The sequence below is a fragment of the Macrobrachium rosenbergii genome, chromosome 21 (genome assembly GCF_040412425.1).
Source record: "Macrobrachium rosenbergii isolate ZJJX-2024 chromosome 21, ASM4041242v1, whole genome shotgun sequence".
In the NCBI taxonomy this organism is placed as follows: Eukaryota; Metazoa; Arthropoda; class Malacostraca; order Decapoda; family Palaemonidae; genus Macrobrachium; species Macrobrachium rosenbergii.
This window is the reverse complement of record NC_089761.1, coordinates 50,874,273-50,893,730: the sequence shown is the minus strand read 5'-3', so window position 1 is coordinate 50,893,730 and position 19,458 is coordinate 50,874,273.

The following is a 19,458-nucleotide window of genomic DNA, read 5'->3' as shown; positions in this document are numbered from 1 at the left end:
ATTGCCCTAATCATTCAAGTATATGTAATTCTAATAGCCACAATGCCCTCTTAACTTCTCGAATTCTTCCCCCTTTTTTGGATATGCTTGTAACTACAAAGCCGTAAGATCCAAGCGCAAGAAATTGAAGAGACTGTGACGGCCGGTCGCGGGAAACCGTCACAGTCTCTTCAATTTCTTGCGCTTGATCTTACGGCTTTAAGTTAAGTTACAAGCATATCCAAAAAAGCAAGAAGAATTCGAGAAGTTAAGAGGGCATTGTGGCTATTAGAATTACATATGTCTGGTAAAAGTGACCAGTAGATTTTACATATATGCTAGTGTATATATATATATATATATATATATATATATATATATATATATATATATATATATATATATATATATATATATATATATATATATATATATATATATATATATATAAGAGACATGACAGAGAGAGAAGCAAAAAACAGTAGTTCCTAACTACTTAGGCAGCAACAGTAGACCTCCCTCATGTAAAAATCAGGGCAAAGGGACGCAGTGAGAGAATGTGAAAGTTTAGCAATAGCCGGAAAGAAAGTCGCCGATCCGAGCACTTTGCGGATTGCTTATCTCGACGGACTTCCACGGAAGTCAAGATTCCCTTTGTTGCTAAACTAAGACCATCCTGGTTTCGAAGTTTGGTTATTGATCCAAACTTATATATATGATGTGTCTTCCTATACTGACACTCATGTAAATATTTTGACAAGGATTGCTTATAACCCGCATGCTGCTATTTTTTCCAAAGGTTCTGCAGTGCTCTTGTTGCGTGCATGGATATATTTGCAATTGTATTTTCTCGTTTTTGTATAAGTAAAAGTAGTGTGGAGTGCTTACCGATTTTTGATACCTTGAGCACAGTTCTAATTTGTGTGAAAATCAAAGATGCAGCACATTTTCAAACACTTAAAAATAGCCAGTCCTATTGCGTGCGACTGGGGCACTGCAGTGCCAAAACTGTTTAAATAACCCTTTAAAATATACAGTAGCAGTGTTAGTATGATGTCTCTTTAAAAAACAATACTTTTAGACTAGCACTAGTCCATCACTTACAGTGTTCCAGTAGAAACCGCTACTTACTAGACTAGCACTAGTATACTAGTCCATCACATACAGAGCACAGTAAGGCATGTAGTTATGGAAAAAAAGTCAATGCAAACTTCGTTATAATTACTATTGAAAGTTTTTTTATGAAGTCTGCGCAAATTCCATTCTTTATGTAGCTCCAGTGTATTACAGTGACCCATAACTCTTCAGTAGGCCATCATTCCTAGCTACAGGACATTCATTAGAAAAACAAAAACAAAAAAGACTAAGAAAGCAGCGAGATTTAGTGTAAGGTGTTGTCGAAAGCTGTAGGTCAGCAACGAAGGGTTTACATTTCGGAAGGGGAAAATGACGATTGGTTGTGAATTTTGTAGTGCCATTATGTCATAATTGAACTCACCTGATGTTGCAAATCACAGAATGCTGCTAATGACAACGCCAAAATCTATAAATAAAAAATGTTTACTTATTCAGAAGCACGAACTTCGGCTGCGTAAATATGATACAATGAGGCCAGACATTTTCAACTATGCTTGTAAGGAATTTTGCACGACGGGTGAAAATGCTGTGAAAAGGTCTAAAAGAAATAGGCAATAGGTAAGAGTGTTAGTGTTCTAATACATTTGCATCGCACATCTTATGGCTTTTAATTGTGCGAAAAAAATTCTAGTGTATATGTATTATTGCATATGTATGTATGTGTATGTATATATATATATATATATATATATATATATATATATATATATATATATATATATATATATATATATATATATATATATCTATCACTCTCCACGTTCGAGTCTCCGACGGGCTAATGAAGAGTTAGAGGAATTTATTTCTGGTGATAGAAATTCATTTCTCGTTGTAATGTGGTTCGGATTCCACAATAAGCTGTAGGTCCCGTTGCTAGGTAACCAGTTGGTTATTAGCCACGTAAAATAAAATCTAATCCTTCGGGCCAGCCCTAGGAGAGCTGTTAATCAGCTCAGTGGTCTGGTTATACTAAGGTATACTTAACTTTAACATCGGAGGGCACTGTAGTAGGCAGAGGGGCGCAGGAACATACAGATCCAATAAATACGTTTATTGTCGACGCGTTTCTTGCCCTGTGGTCACATCATCAGGACATCTACAGTTATAATGTAAAAAGGGGCATTCAGCATACACAACTAAAAGTCAACATACACAAAACATAAGATGTTTTGTATAAAATGGAAAATCATTTAAACTTAAACAGTCACACCTAAATACATTTACACATTAAAAAAAACTAATAAAAGAAAACTTAAAATGAACTCAATAAAACCGAACTTAATAAAAAAGAATTTAAAATAAACTTGAAAGGGAGAGCAGAAGGCGCAAATCTCAGGGTGAAAGAGGAAAACAAACTAAAAGGACACAGCATAAAAGCAGAAGGAGGCGGACAAATATAAACAAGCAATCGAGTCATGCTATGAACAAAGGAACAGCCGATGATTGGCAGTTTAACGTCGGTACAATTCTTTTGATATTTAGACTTTCCAAGAGAAGCAGTTCTCCAGGTTCCTTAGCTTGGCCAATTATTTTGGAGTTGTCGTATTTTATTGATGTCTTGCAACCTCTAGCGTGGGATCATATATTGCAGAGTTCGGGATTAGACAATCTGCAACCGTACGATATATATATATATGTATATATATATATATATATATATATATATATATATATATATATATATATATATATATATATATATATATATATATATATATATATATATATCTATATATAAGTAACCAATCAGTTTTATAGATGTTGTGACGCCAGTTTTAATAGACATACATGTACATTTTTGAATACATTTTTAAATCTTCGGACATATATATTGTACGTAATAATGCGACATCTGGCATATAGAATTTAGGGGCTATATCTTATTGTGTTTGTTTTTTGCTTGACCTCTTATAACTTTTTATCATATTTTACGATAATGAAATCATTGATACTAAATGCAGTAGTAAGTTTCACAGTATTCGTTTAAGTTGTAATTTGCAGCGACAGTTCTGAGCAAAATAAACATTTTTCGACGTAACTTATCAACAACCTTAATTTTAATGAATTTATGACACCATATAATGCTTGCATAATCGGAAACGCGATCTTCCATAATGAATTCAAAATTAGAGTTAAATTTGAGCTATATAAAACGAAAAGGAACCAATATTTGAATGATTTCAGATAGAGAAAAGAGCAATATTATTTTATATATTCTGTGCCTGTGTTTAAGTTTAAGCCTATTTTTAGAGTTTTTCATTATTTTTTTGTTTTGTGATTGAACTATATTTGATATATGTTTTAGCAAAAAGAGAGATCGAGAGAGATGAAACCAGAATGGTCAACCCATCATTGCTTTTCCGCCGAACCTGGCACAGGATCTTGCGGATTTAAATAGATTTTCAACTCCACACTGTCACAACATTTATATTTACCTCCAGCTGACCTTTAAACACCGGAAATACAAATATGAATGCATATAAATTGAAATCGATTATCATTACCTTGAAATAATATAAACCTGAAAACGAGTAAATATTGATAAACAGTTCTACACCGAGAATAAATCTTTTAGATCTCTATTCAAGATTTGACTTCTGATTACTGAAATGCATGGTGTTTTAAGTATCTGAGCGTTTTTGTTTTGATTTAACATATATGATTAATTTGCATTGTATTTTCATATTCTATGAAATTTACCGGATTATGTGTTTTCTGTAGTTAAAATCAATCAAAAATCTAATTTATTTCACTTTCAGCCTGATGTCATGTAAGTGCATGTAATACCATTGAGGATTTTCGTTTGATGTTTTACTTTAATGTATACATATAAATCGTTAAATCTTTATATTTCTATTAGAACAGGGTCTTGAGACCTTTTATATATTCTGTCTTTGTATAACGTTTTTCAAATTCTTTTGCTCACCTGAATTGAAAAAAAGTCATCGGCAGATGAAAGCAATGGTCACCCCATTGCTCTTCACAGGATATTTGATTTTCACTCCACACCACGCATCTGTTAAAAAAGCATATGCCTTTTCGATTTCGGGCTTATAAACCTGAAATAAATGAAAACTTCGAAATAAATGCGAATTCAAGATACTCGAGTGAAATGCGTCTAGTCCTCTGTGAACTTAAGGCTGGTCTCTGTCTTATGGTTTGTTAATCTCAAATGAATTTACTTTTGGACTGATATAAATTGAGGAAAAATTCCCTTGATGTTCTCTTTAATGTAACATCGCATAAAAGGTTTCTCATTGAGACCTTCGAAGAGTTCAGTAGAAAAGATGAATTTATGGTTTTCAGTTATTTTCCATAGCATCTGTTAATCCTTGTGCCTTTTAGGGCTTATCGTCTATATTCCGTGAGACAGTTACTATAAATTTCCTTCCAAACAAGTGATGAGAACGATTATAGCACTATTGTGCCCATATTAGTAAAGTTGACCGTAGTTCAAGAGAATGTCAAGACCGTCGGTCTAAATGTGGAGTGTACGGCTCGCAGAGTATGTGTTACACAAGGAAAATATTGTATTATATATGGATACGTCATGTGTTTTATCTTGCTGGACTCTCTCTCTCTCTCTCTCTCTCTCTCTCTCTCTCTCTCTCTCTCTCTCTCTCTCTCTCTCACGGAACGTAACCATTCTAACGGTAATACAACGTCCCGTTGAGTTTATGGAGAGTTCTTCCTATAACGTTACCTAGTAACAGCCGTTAGTCCACCTCCTACCACAATCACTCATTGGAAATCAGTTACTCACAGATTGCATGGTTCAGAGAACGCTTCTCTCTTTTTGTTGATAAACTTTTTGCCGCCCCCCCCCCTTTTTTTTTACTTTTGTATCCTTTTATATACAAAGAGGAAGGTAGCACTTACTTTGTAATTAAGACAATCACTTAGGCTTTTATTTTTCTAGTATTCTTTTGCCCGGGGATAGTGAAGGACATTTGGTAGCCAGTGCCACTGGCCTTTGCTTTGCAGCATTAGCTCCACGAAAAACTAGTACAAATGCTGAAGGTAAAAAAAAATCCAGAGTATAGTTCGTAAATTAATAGGCATCTCGCTACATAGCTGTTAGTACAGGAGCTGTAATCAGTCCTTGTGTGCCCCAATTTGCTGTGAAAATAAGTGACTTGAACTATACACTTTGGCGGCTGTTTCTTTGTATGATTCCGGGATCTAAAACCCTTGCAGTTAGACTCATTTTCGTTCCCATAGCATGCATTTTACAAGAGCAGATCACAGCTAAATTCCACTGAAGTCCTCAAGCCCATTTTCTCTTTCCTTCGACCCTTTCTAGTATCTGAATATTTTTATATTTCTTCATTATATTATAACATCTAATGCGTGCAGTGCAGTTCTAATTAACATAATGTAGCTGGACGGATTTATCTGAGTATAAAAGACAAAGCTCTGTGGAAGATTGAATGGGAAAATGGCACAGTTTTAAAAAATGGAGTGAATTTCCATGTAAATACTTTCATAAAAGAAATGTACCAATAGGACATGAAACAAGTACCGTTTTCAGAACCGTGAATACATTATCTCCTTCTTATGCAAATGTGACAAAATTGACTGTCACGAAGGATCTGCATATTTCAAAGTTGAGGTACGTGTACACTGGGACGGAATTTTGTTGACCTCTCTCTCTCTCTCTCTCTCTCTCTCTCTCTCTCTCTCTCTCTCTCTCTCTTATTTATTTGTTACTATGCAACCCTTTTCAATCCCTTTACTGTACCTCCGTTCATAGTCTCTTTCCTCCATCTTCCTTTCCAACGTCTCCTAACAGTTGATTCATAGTGCAACTACGAGGTTTTCCTCCTGTTACATCTTTCAAACCTTTTTATTGTCAATTCCCATTTCAGCACTGAATGACCTCATAGGTCCCAGCGCTTGACCTTTAGCCTAAATCCTGTATTCTGCTCTGTTATATATATATATATATATATATATATATATATATATATATATATATATATATATATATATATATATATTATATATATATATATATATATATATATATATATATATATATATATATATATATATATATATATATATATATATATGTGTGTGTGTGTGTGTGTGTGTGTGTGTGTGTGGTGTGTGTATGTATGTATATGCATGTACAACAAAAATGTGTTGAAGCATAAAACTACATTTATCTAATTCACTTTACCTTTAGATTAATTTTTACACTCCAAGCAAAAATTATATTAAATCATTGCATCTACCATGGCCATAATTCGAGCCTATGGATTTTGAGGGTTGATACATAGAATGATAATAACTTTATCAAATTTAAAATGCAAGAACTTGAATCCTTCTTAAGATATATGAACTTATTAATAGAGAAATTAATTTTTTTTTTCAAATGAAATCTGAGATAAAAATTTTCTCTAGGTCATATTAACAAAGCTGATGCTAACCATAAAAAATTCCAATATGGTGGCAATTTTTTCAAGATGACTAGCATTATATGGTAAAAACCTATAAACCATAAAACTTCTCTTTTTATTTTTTACACGTAAGATTTTATACCAGCATGCCGCCATAAAGCCAAAATGGATTGCAAAGACCACTACAGTTGAGCTAATTATCGCGATGAAAAGAAATTTGTTAGAATTTTAAGTAATACTCACCAGAGATGTATATTCAAATAATGCACCTGAAAATTGATTGGTAAATGATAGGTTAAGCAAAGAGGATGACTTGCAAGTCATAAAGCTTCCGGTAGTCAAGTTCCCATCCTAACTTCCTTGTGCAGGAGTGATTCCTCAGATGCAGGAGTGGTGCAAAATGCAGAAGCTCTATGCAGCTGAGCTCTTTAGGTCATTAGCTAGCCAAAGGCAATTAATCTATGAGAAAGCAAGCTCAACTATCAAATCTTGTCAGATTAATAATGGGCAGCTAGGGCAGAGAAACAAATGTATATGTCGATCATTATTAAAGCATTCTGGTGACAGATGCTGTCATGCAATTCAGCATGTGGTTCAGTGTCAGTTAAACGAAAGGTTTAGTATGCTTAGTGATATCCAACATGCCCATAAGATATTACAAAACTGGACTTAAACTAACAGGTAGTACCATCCCTGGAGAACTAAGCCATAGTTGACTGGGGCTTTCAAGGTTATCTGGATGGTAAGTATTGCATATGGTTTAAATTATTTTTGATGAACGATCAGATTAGGAATAGAGTTATTGCACAAGCTTGACTGTATTCCACACATCACATTGAGAATGGGGAGGTTAAAGGTAAAATTATAGATGTAGAAAATTAGTGAGTATAACCTTGACAAAAGGGCAAAAGCAACGGAAAGCTAATTACACCACTCAGTTGATTACCAAAAATAAGACTAATGGTTACAGTGGCATTGGGAAAAATATATTATTGTTTTATTTCATCAATGGTATGACAATACCACTTCCTCCAGCAAGATTAGATGAAGGTGAAGGCATAGACGCCACAGTGTTAAAAAAATAAAGCAAATAAAACAAAACCAGACTGGTTTCCAACAACAGTTAGACAGAAGGTAAAGAGGAGAAGAGTTAATCCAGACACCTCAGGTGGCACAGATAAGAACTGCGGCAAAGGACAAAAGAACCTCAGACCCTCCAGAAGTTAACTGGTGTTTGTTTGAGGGAGATGAAATGTTAAATTTAAGAAGAGTGTTGTCAATGCAGGTGAAGGTAGGTTTCACTCAATGCACCAAGACTCTAAACCACACAAAACTTGCATAGGTTAGTGTTGGTGACGTTGTTACTCAGGAGCTGAAACATGACCCAAAATTCCTAGTACATTTATGCAGTTCATGAAGAACATTTCTTAATTTAGTTAAGCAAAGGAGAGCTGTAATAATCGATAGAAAAGTTGATGCCCTATGACCTTTCCAGGCCACGAATAGCAAAGTTATCAACATAGGAATGGCACCAGTTTTATTTAGACTGGCTGATCTAACCTTAATATATAGGCATCACTCAGGACAAAAGTGTTTATCGAAAAATAATAAAAAAGAATAATTTGACAAGCTTCATGAGAATGGAATTAGCACATTGTATGAGAGTGTCAGAAATATCTTTTAAGTTAGGTGAAACTGTTGTAAATCAATAACTGAAAATGGTGTTCGCTCACTAGTTTTGAGAAAGAAGTTATTGACTATATCTGCTGAAGGCAACATAAAGCCCAATCCAGCGACCATTGCAGTAATTACATCTTTCCAAAGTACAAATATTTCAATGTTTCAGTTTCCAGATTCACATAACAAAAAAATATGAGCCTCACCAAGATTATGGACAGTAGTGTGAAAAAGCTTCCTGTGCTTCTTGAATCATACATCAACATCCCATCAGGCTTCTTCAGTAAGAATACAGTTCCAAGCATCAGTGATGTTATATTGTTCCTCAATCCAAGTCTTTTCTAAAAAAGCTTCACACCCAAATATGAATGGATGGGAAAGGTTTTTGGTATCAGAGACATAGATGATTCATGCAATAAAACATTGTCAGGCTACCATGCAAACCAACAAAGGTGCTAAAGATTTGATATTAGCACCACATCTCTGCTGCCACTTCTGCAAAATCAAGTGCATAGAGTTGCCACCACCATAAGCACACCATTGACAAAAAGGGAAGGTATAGCATTCCTATATCCAGGCCAGACCCTGGTTTTAGCTACTGATCATCCACTTAACACACCAACTATAAAAAATCCAGTGGAGCTGACAAGATGAATATGGAGATGACAGATTGGTGATTATGTTTGGTGGACTACACACTTGAGATGATGCCACTGAAATCGTTTGGGTTGATACTAAAATGCAGTGGATGGATGAGCCCTCTAAATGAAAGTGACATAGCCTCTTCTGACACAAGAAATTTATTTCTGTCTGCTGCCAATGTCACTAGAAATCTCAAGCCCATCATAACATAATGTTTATTTTAAATCATGAAGAAAGCCTACAGTGCATATTTTGCTGAACAGTCTTGACAATGATGACAAAGCCACTACTGTAGAAGAATGGTTCAATGCCCATAGAAAAGAGATTCCACAGTTTTAGTTTTGGTTTGTGATTCTCAACTTAGAGCTGGCCACTTACATAATATGAGTATTTAGGGAAGGAAATTTTACACTATTGTGAATCAATATTAGAAATGATACCCTACTTCTCTGCCAAAAACAATGTTAGTTACATATGCTGGCTTCTGTTCATATGCAAGATGTGGTGTGAGTGGAGAAGCAACACACAGAGGTCGCTAAAGAATTACGTAAAGGATATTTCATCATTTATGAACCTTACAGGAATTTCTCCCTACTGTCTGTTGACTGTGTTCAAAAGCAGAATATTGTGGTCATTCAAGGGAATGACGAAGCTATAGGTATTATAGAGGATTCATCATCTTTTGGAAGGTGGATGATGGCTGGACCAGAAATAAACCAAGCAATATTGGGGAGGAAAGGTGTAAAGAATGGCAGTGTCATTATGAACAGCTCAGAAGGTTTTTTTTTTTTTTTTTTTTTTGAGACTAGTTTTTCACTCTTGATGCAAAGGACACAGCACATCTTTGAGCCACTCAACTAAGTGTCATGTATTATAAGAGAGGAAAGAACAGCTTCAAACAACGTTGAGATAATTTATAGTTAAACAGCTATTGTTTCTACCAGCACATCTATAAGAACAATACAGACTTCTTTAATATTTGGTCAGGAGGATTGCCAATTGTATTCTAATTTTCGTCTCCTGTCAACTCAAAAGCTGTGACCTATGAGAGGTTTTCAAACATAAAAGCTGTCCTTTCCCCACCTCCAACTCCATGTAAAAGGTGAACTACACATGTACGCTGTCCTTCCTCCACCCCCAACTCCATGAAAAAGATAGACTACTTACATGTGCAGAGTTGAAAATGGTGGGAGCGCTGCTAGCTAAGGTGGATCATTCTTTTTATGCAGTCTCTTGATGATTGTTTTATAATGACATGGACATTGTGATAATCATCATAACCCTTATGGTTTTCCCTAGAGCTACAGGCCTCGAGAAAATGGGAGTTGTATTTAGCAAAAATTAGCACATGCAATGGCTTCTTATCTACAACCTTTTGCCCAGGATGTGATGTATCAGGTTTCAGTGGCAAAAAAAATGGTAGACATGCAATGTGCTCAGTAAAGCCTCGGCCACCTTTACAAAATACAGCCAGTATCCATCTGTAACTGAGATATCTGATCTACAAGTATTACAGGAATATTTGGTTCTGATATTTTGGCCGGTATATTATAATTATTTCTCACAAAAACCAGAGACACATATCATTTAATGCGACCAATACAAAGTGCACTGAAGTAACAAGCCAAATAAGCTTTTTGCCAAACGGGACACATTTGAGGTCAGTGTGTCATCCATCAGAAAGAACCTTAGTATCCTTCCAAGTTGGGATTGTCAAACAAAGACAACTGGTGCAAAATTTTCTCAACTACCATTGAACCCATTTCTAAATGCTGCTAGAATTGACAAGATGTAGGTGTAAGTAAAATGTGCAGTGAATGGTCTACTCTGTACTTAATTCTGCAGTTGTCCTGGTCACATATAGTCAGGCGAGCTATGGGTTAATTCCATGATATATAATGTCATCATATCAAATTTGGTGTTGACTTTGCAAAATTCCTAATCATTGTCATCATAATCAACATATTTAGACACAAATACAACAGTTTCTTGGCATACATGTACTAAATGTCATCAGACAGCTATCTTGGAAAATGGACTCCACATTGGAATTCAAATTTAATACAGAATAAATGCTTCAGCCAGATTTCAGGCTTTTATCATCAATTAAACCATTGTATGTGCTGTCTTGATATGTGCTGGCCTGGCATACCCGAAGTGCATTTATGTTGATGTTGGAGGTTTCCACAGTTAGATACAATGGGTATCTTAACACATTCATTTGTGCCTTCTGATCATGGCCAAAGTGCATGGAGACAGTGTGACAGATTGATGGAAGCATTGTGATCCCTCGAACATTGAACCGGTGTCGTCACGCTTCCGGGGAGGGGTTATTAAGTGAGTGCGTGCATGTGTACACTCTCTAAAGGTATATTTTGAGAGGAATATGATGGCTATTGACTTAGATTTGCGGCTGGGTGTGATTAGCTCTTTGTGCAGTGTTAGTGGATGAGAACAGCCACTGTGAGATCGTTTATTTGCGGCCATAGGAAGGGAGTAAGATAACTCATTAGCACTTATATTTTTTTCCAGATATTAAGTGGAATACCCAGTTTGTGTCGCAGTGAAACTCCTCTGTTTCTCCATTATGCATTTTCCCATTCTGTTTCTCCATTATGCATTTTCCCATTCTGTTCTCAATTATGCATTTTCCCATTCTGTTTCTCCATTATGCATTTTCCCGTTCTGTTCTCCATTATGCATTTTTCTGTTTTAAATGTCTTTTTCATACACCATTTCAGGTTTTAATATATGATATGTTTCTTTTAACAGGAATTCTGGGTTCGTCCTGTGAGGACGAATATTTTGGAAGTGGTGTTCTTTTAACATACTCTATGACATTTATTTTGGTCTAAGATAATTATGACCTTTTTATTTTGTATGGTGACCAGGGTGTTAGCCACTAGTATTGGTTGGTCTAGAATCATTAATTCGATGGATTGTGAGTCTGAATTTCCTCTAGTTATGATTTCCATTTATATGGGGGTGAGTCACTCCATTTCATGACTCGTAGCTTTTGCTGAAATACTCTCGTTAAATTTGTAAAAAAGTCTAGTTTTGTATTTCGGCGTTTTATTTCAGTAGGCCTTTGTTTGAGGATAGATTCAGTGAGAGGAGCTGACGAGAGAGAAAGAATGTGCTACCAGAGAATCTTAGGGATGTAAGATGATATGATGCTGTTCTTGAAACAGATGAAGTATGAGATTATGACTCTAATTTACCTTGTGTAGGGTCATAACATATATATATATATATATATATATATATATATATATATATATATATATATATATATATATATATATATATATATATATATATATATATGTATGATGTGTGTTTGCACAAGTTCATGTTATATTTTTGTTTGTTTTTCAATATGAAACCATTTCCCCCAAACGGGTGGCACCTCAGGAAAAAACAAATCACTGCCACACACTCTCATTAATTTCTGAATGATGATTGATCCTTTATTCAAGAATCTTTCATAACATTTACTACTTAAACCTACGCAGATGGCTCATAGGTAGTTTGTTGAAAACCCTATACACACTTTGTCATTCGCTTCTATCGTGATCACACTGTGAGCTTCATGGATCAAGGTCTGCCATTTGCAATACCTCTTCCACCCTGTCCAGCATTTTGTAGACCTTTCTTTCGTACACGCACACACACACACACGCATACATGTGTGTTTGTGCATATATAGGTGTATTTATATATTTAGACATGGGAAGGGACAAATGGATTAGGGATTTTACTAGATCTCCAGAACCACTTACCGTGACTGATATATAATCAATCAATTGGAACACCTGGATAGGCTCTAACACCCATGTATGTAATTACTGGAAAAGGTCGCCACTGAAAGCTCTTGGTTAATTATAGGAGTTTGCTTTAATTCACAGATAGAGTATGACAAATGAAAATTGAATCACTCATTCTATTCTAAATAAAGCTCATCTCTGATACAATTTAACAGCAAATAAAACTCTACTGAGCTCTCAGAATAAAATTAATTATACAAAGTTTACAGCACAACGGAGCCTGGGGCTCATGAAATACAATGGGATCCTTGGGACTTGCAATATTGCAAAGGTAACACTACTGCATCCCGATGGCAGTATTTTTCCACTAGGCAAGTATGGTGATGAAGGAGGCGAGGTTAACAAGATAACCTGTATCGTGGATAAGCCCTCGCAAGTGCACTGTTGCAATGATGGCTGGATGACTGGACTGGTCTTAGTTCAACACTGTAATGGCATCTTGCTGCCAGACTGCTTGTGGCCTAGTTCCACTTCCTAGCAATTGCCTAAACAAAGAGGGCCCAGGTTGGGGCGTAGAATGACAGATGTCTTCTCAAACAGGGTCCTGAGCCGAGACTGACTTGATCCGGACCTTCGGCGGGTGTTTTTCCTGTAAACATAGCCTCGGATCAGACGCCAGGTTATTCAAAACAGAGATCAATGACATTCTGAAACATTGAGAATACCAGCAGACAAGAGGGCACAACAGGAGGTTTATTAGAAGTAGTCCTTATGGAAAGGGGACATAGATACCACTGAAACTGCGAATTCTCTATGGATTGCTTTAATCCATCTACGTGGATGGCCCTTCTCTAGCTCCACACCCTAAAAGTTCCCTCTGACTCTGACTTCGGTTGATCCTGATTACCCCCTCCTCAGTGGATGGGAGTTTGACCCCTATTTTTGCTAAGCATAGAGACGATGGCGGCGAATGTCTGTAATAATATATATATATATATATATATATATATATATATATATATATATATATATATATATATATATATATATATATATATGTATATATATATAATATGTATACATATATAAATATATATATATATGAAATGCGTAAATAATTGTGGTCATGTGTGTATATCTCTTCCTCTAATATTTCGAAGCATGGCGCAGTTCGTTATTTTTAGTTTGCATGCATGACACAAGCTACAACCACTACCAAACAGACGCATACATACAGGTTATTTTGCTTGAGTTCCATCGAAGAATTGCTTGTGAAAGAACACGGGAAAAACAAGCCCGGACGCTTTCTGTATCAAGAAAGGATAAATGATCGAAGGACTAAACTTTTGCATCGCAGCCGACTTGGTATTCCTCTGGTGTGTATCCTCGCGTACTCAGGGGACGGCGGCCGTTCTTGTTCATTGTTGGATAGTGGCTCTTCCTTTCGTAAACACTTTATTTTACGAGACAGTCTCCCTCTTTCTCTTACTCTTTCTGCTGCTCTTGTGTGTTTGTTCGCTGTCTTTCTGAATAGGTAACATTTCAATTTATAATTCAAACAACGCTACCGATGAATTACATGTGATATTTCAGTGTTGTTATTGCCTGAGTTTTAGTTTTATAAAAGAAAAACATATACGCTGTATTTCAGTATTGATATTAACATTAACCTATAAAAGAAAAACATATACACTGTATTTAAGTATCGATATTAACATTAACCTTATGATCAGCTGTTTTTTAAAAGAATAATCCGACTCTTTATGACCAGACTAGATTATTGTGAAATGGAATGTCTTGCTATCTTATTTTATTTATTCAGTATTTGGGGAGAATATTGTCTAATCCCGTTTCAAGTACAACAGAATATCTGTCTCATCCTCTCGGGAGGTAACTAATATTGATGCTCGCCCTTGGTGATCATTTGCATTGGGTTTAATTATCTGTGATTCCTTTTCTCTCTCAAAGGAAGCCTGAGGACGTCTCACTGTGTACACAGCTGATCATATAATGCGACACATCTAGGTAATTTGTTGTGAGATTACTCTCATATTACTCAATGTTCAAATTTTATTTACTTTAAAATGATTTATTTGCTGGGGATTACTTTTCTATTAAGTGAAATATATTTCACTTAATTTGAATATTTAAACCCGTCAAGATCATCTTATCCTAACAAGTTAATCAGTGAATAAACTGTTATTCATTAACTAACCAGACTATTCGGAAATTTTAAAAAGAACTTGAGATCTGCTTCCACTGAGTCATGAGCATTGAAAGAAAAGTAGCAGGCTCTAGGGACGCCGCTTCGAATCCTAGGGGGATTTAGCCAGTGTTGGGGGAGAATGCCGTCCAAGGTACTTGGCAGTTTAATAGAAACATTAACATTCTACCCCAATTCCAGATATGATCTGGGGGGATTTCCCGGAGATGGTAGAAGTAAAGATGAACCTAAATGGTCTGCTGGTCTTGTTCAAATCAAGAATATGGGATGAGCAGGATGGTGAAATTGATCCAAGAAAGAGAGAGTGTGGTGAACTAAAGTACATTTCAAATAATACTCTACGTCTATACAGTGTTGGCCCCAAATGGGTTTCATAAAGTTTTGAAAAATGGTTAAGAAGATAGATTGCAGCGAGATGAGACCAAAAGGATGCAGGAGACGCCAGTTTGATGTTACTTATGCGATGAATCGAATAACTTTATAGTACAAAAATAATGGAGCTACCTATGCTACATTTCAATATATTTTACCATGTTTTGTTAAATTTACTTATTTACCAAAAAAATTCGTTGTACCTATGTCCCTTGGTTAAAACGGATGGAATTATAGTTAATTGTAGTGTTTTAATTATGAATTACCCAGGCATTACTCTGGTGACAGCGTAATTAATCTCGTGGGGACAATTTATATTATGTTCCTATTAATGATGATGACTGTCATTACTGAATGGTTTATAATCATGGAAGGCGGTACATTAAACGGTCTGTTAATGAAGAATTTCGTAAAATTTACCGTAATTCGACGCCAGGAAATTAATCAAGGCGATGACACGGTAATACCACGGAAGGAGGAGGTCGTATCAACTGACAAGAATGGTTTCCCAAGGTAATGACCAGTGATGATAAAAATGGAATATAAGTCGGATAAATACGTAGAAACAAATAAATCATAAGCTTAATTGAGCATTTAAGGGCCATTTCCCTTTGGAACCCCTCCAATCGAGGAATCAATGAATGAAGGTAAATGGTGTGGAACAGACGCTTGTATGGCGCTACAAACCCTTTCCACTGAATGAGATTTTCGTCTTTAAAGAGAAAAATAATTGAGCCTTTAGTCTTTTCCTTACTATTTTCATTATACATAAATAGAATCCTTTAAACTTTCATTAGGATTTACCTAATTTTATTAATATTAGGAACCAGTGATGTTTACTTGGCTATAAGAGCCCTCTTGAAATGGGCTGGTAAGCCTAAAACTCTCTCTCTCTCTCTCTCTCTCTCTCTCTCTCTCTCTCTCTCTCTCTCTCTCTCTCTCTCTCTCTCTCTCTCACATACCCACCTATAATGAAGTGTGCATTGCATGAATGACCCTACGTTTTAGAGCCTGCCTTACTTATTAATTTTTCTTATATTGACTTGATGGCACAGGTTTATAATAACCAGTATGAGAATGTATGCCAGCGCATGCATTTGTGGTTATTGATCCATACATGGAAAGCACATAATAAATTCTGACAAATTGGAAACTTTATTTATTCTGAAGGTTGCAACTTGTCAGTCCTATCTTAAGCTACATTAGAAAGCAGTCGTTTTTCAGGATATTAACTAATGTGAAAAACTATTTGTAGGTAGCATCCTTCTGCAGACATTTCTTCATCACTGGATTAGACCTCATCTTTCGTAAGTAATATCCATTCTGGCCGTAGAGGATTTCAGCCTTAGAATTTCACACAATTGCCTGGAATTGGGTAATCTGTGTTTGTCATCCCAGCACTGATGCTGAGGGTCATGTGGTACATAACAAATCTTGGCGCTACTCTGTTAAAGGTGAAAAGGCTTATAGTTATAGATTTTACGTATGTATAATATATATGTGATGAATAATTAAACCAAGGATTTTGGAGTACTGTCTATTTTTTCAGACTTGACCTCATTTCTGAGTTTTTGTTTGTGCATAAAAAAGATGAAACCAGAGCTAAAAAATGAAAAGCTTCTGATGTTCAATGAGCAATTTTGTTCCAAAAGTATTAAAAAGATCAAATGTCGTATTTACTCTCTATTTACGAGCTTGCTTTTTAAGTTCATTTTTCTTTGTAGTGTCCACTTTATTTTTATTTGTGTTTTTAACTGTACTGTATTTGTTTCTGTCTCATTTTATTTAGGAAAACAGTTTTCATTTAATTTTAAGGGATTTTATATATATATATATATATATATATATATATATATATATATATATATATATATATATATATATATATATATATATATATATATATATATATATATATATATATATATATATATAATATATAGATATATATTATATGTGGTGTGTAAAAGTTGTTTTTTATTTGAGATCTGAATCTTACAGATTATGCGGAGTCTACGATATTTGGTATTTATTTAGAATCTTTGTAGTTAATAGATTGTATGTAGTGACAGTGAGATAAATTCAGAGGTTACATTGACCCTAGGATTTAGTGACTGGTTTGAGTTTGTGATTTTCATTAATTGAATTTACTGAAATTTCCAAGTTAGAAATTTAGATGATATAATATAAGAAATCTGAGATTTAGTGGCAAGAGGTTCCATAGTCTTGAGACTTAACGGCTGCACAAACGTGTGAATTTTCAAGGAACATGTAGTAACGATATGGCGTTTTGCTTGGCAGGCAACTGAACAATAATTCATTTTACAAGCAACATAAATGGTCAGTGCAGTAATTACTTGATGGTATCAGGCTACAATATTCTATATCAGAAATACTAAGGCATTGGCTATCCTCGGTACATTCAACAGTAGTCCAAAGGTACTACAATATGATTCTTAAGTATGACTTGCTACTCAGATGTTTACAGTATTCTGTTATAATATTAGATTACGTAAGGATAATTTGTTGGGTCTTTTCTTTAGTTATTTGTTTGTTTTACCCGTATTAGCTAAATTTTCGGAAATCAGTATTAATCAGATACGTCTCCATAAAGTTGTTTTCAAGTTAATAGTCAGTGGCACAGCTTAAAAATCTTCCAATATAAGCCTCTTCCTTACGTTCCAAGAAGGCTGCGTGCATGTGAGTATGTTCCTGTTTGTAAAAGAAGAAAATCCTTTCGGAGAAGTTTTCAGCGGGATCTTCCGAGCGACTGTATGAAGGGAAAACCGAAGTTATGCACCACATAACTTTTCTTATTTTGTTTGCTTTCCGAAAGAAACCCCTTGCAACAGCATTTCTGTAAAACGTCTCGTGTAAACTTCGCTACACACCGAATGAAATTCTCCGACAATAAGACTTTGGAAAACTTGGCAAACACTTAGATGGTTACACGCGAGGAATAAGAATAAAAAGAAACGTCCACTGGTGATGCCTTTGTCGTCTAGAGGAAAATGTCCTTCCCTGAGACGAGACGCGATGTTTTTAACGGCGAACACTTCGGGTGGAAAAGCTGGGGAAATCTCTCTTCGCTTTCTCTCGCGAATAATATTTGGACCTAGGCCTTCAATCGCAAGCCGTTTCTAATGCAACTTCTAGAGAAGTTAGAGTTCTGAATGTTCACTTCGTTTGCAGAATTTCTATAGCTCTGGAGGTCGTTTTAATTACCAGCAAGTTTCTTCATAAAAATTCAGGAAATTTTTTTGTCTTCTATAAATATTAGGAACTATCATCAAGCTTCATTGTGTTCACACACACACACACACACATATATATATATATATATATGTGTGTGTGTGTGTGTGTGTGTGTGTGCGCGCGCGTGTTAATTTAAAATAATATCCCAGGTGATATATACGCAAGGGTGGGTGAGACAGAGAAACGTGTGAGGTTTTTTGGTATTAAGTTCAAAAGTAAATGAGAATGGGCAGAGTTTTGTGGAATGTGATCGAAAAGGCTTTGATTGTTTTAGTACACACATGATCCTCAAACAATGGTATTCGTAACTGTATTTCCTAGTTAGAAAATGGTTAAGAAATGTTTGTTAGATTATGGTCGTGTAGAGCAAATGGAAAAGCAAGTTTATGGAGGTAGAGAAGAGAAAAGGCTGAAGTATCTCTTATCATTATTTGGTTGAAGCGAAAGTTAAAATTAGTGATATAAATTGAATTATCTAGTTAATTTTATAAGAAGGAAATGAGGAGGGCGTTTAAGAAGATAAAGGATAAAATATGTACTGTGCTTAGACTTCGAACCCGAGAGTTTGCAAAATTCTTTTACGAGATCATAAGGTAAGTCATGGGTATTTCTGAGTATAGAGAGATGGAAAATGGAAACAAAAGCATTGATTTGTGTGATGAAGAAATGAAAAGTTTAGCGTATGAAAAAAAAAAAGATCAATCATTCGATTCACTGTAACTTCGAGTTAATTACATCGAAGCAGTTTCATCTCATGAAATTACATCGCCAGTATTACATCGTCAGTAAGTTCATCGCTATGCTTTTTCACCGCACGTAAATGAATCCCATTAAAAATGTTTTGATGACCCGAAGCAACTTGTTTGCTTATATAATGTCAATTCCCTACCTTTTTTAGTTGGTTGGAAAACCAATTCAGCTGCTTAACTATTATTTGCACTCCGCCTACTATAGTTTGCTCAAATGCGACCAAGTCATCCTACGATCTGGAAACTTTTGG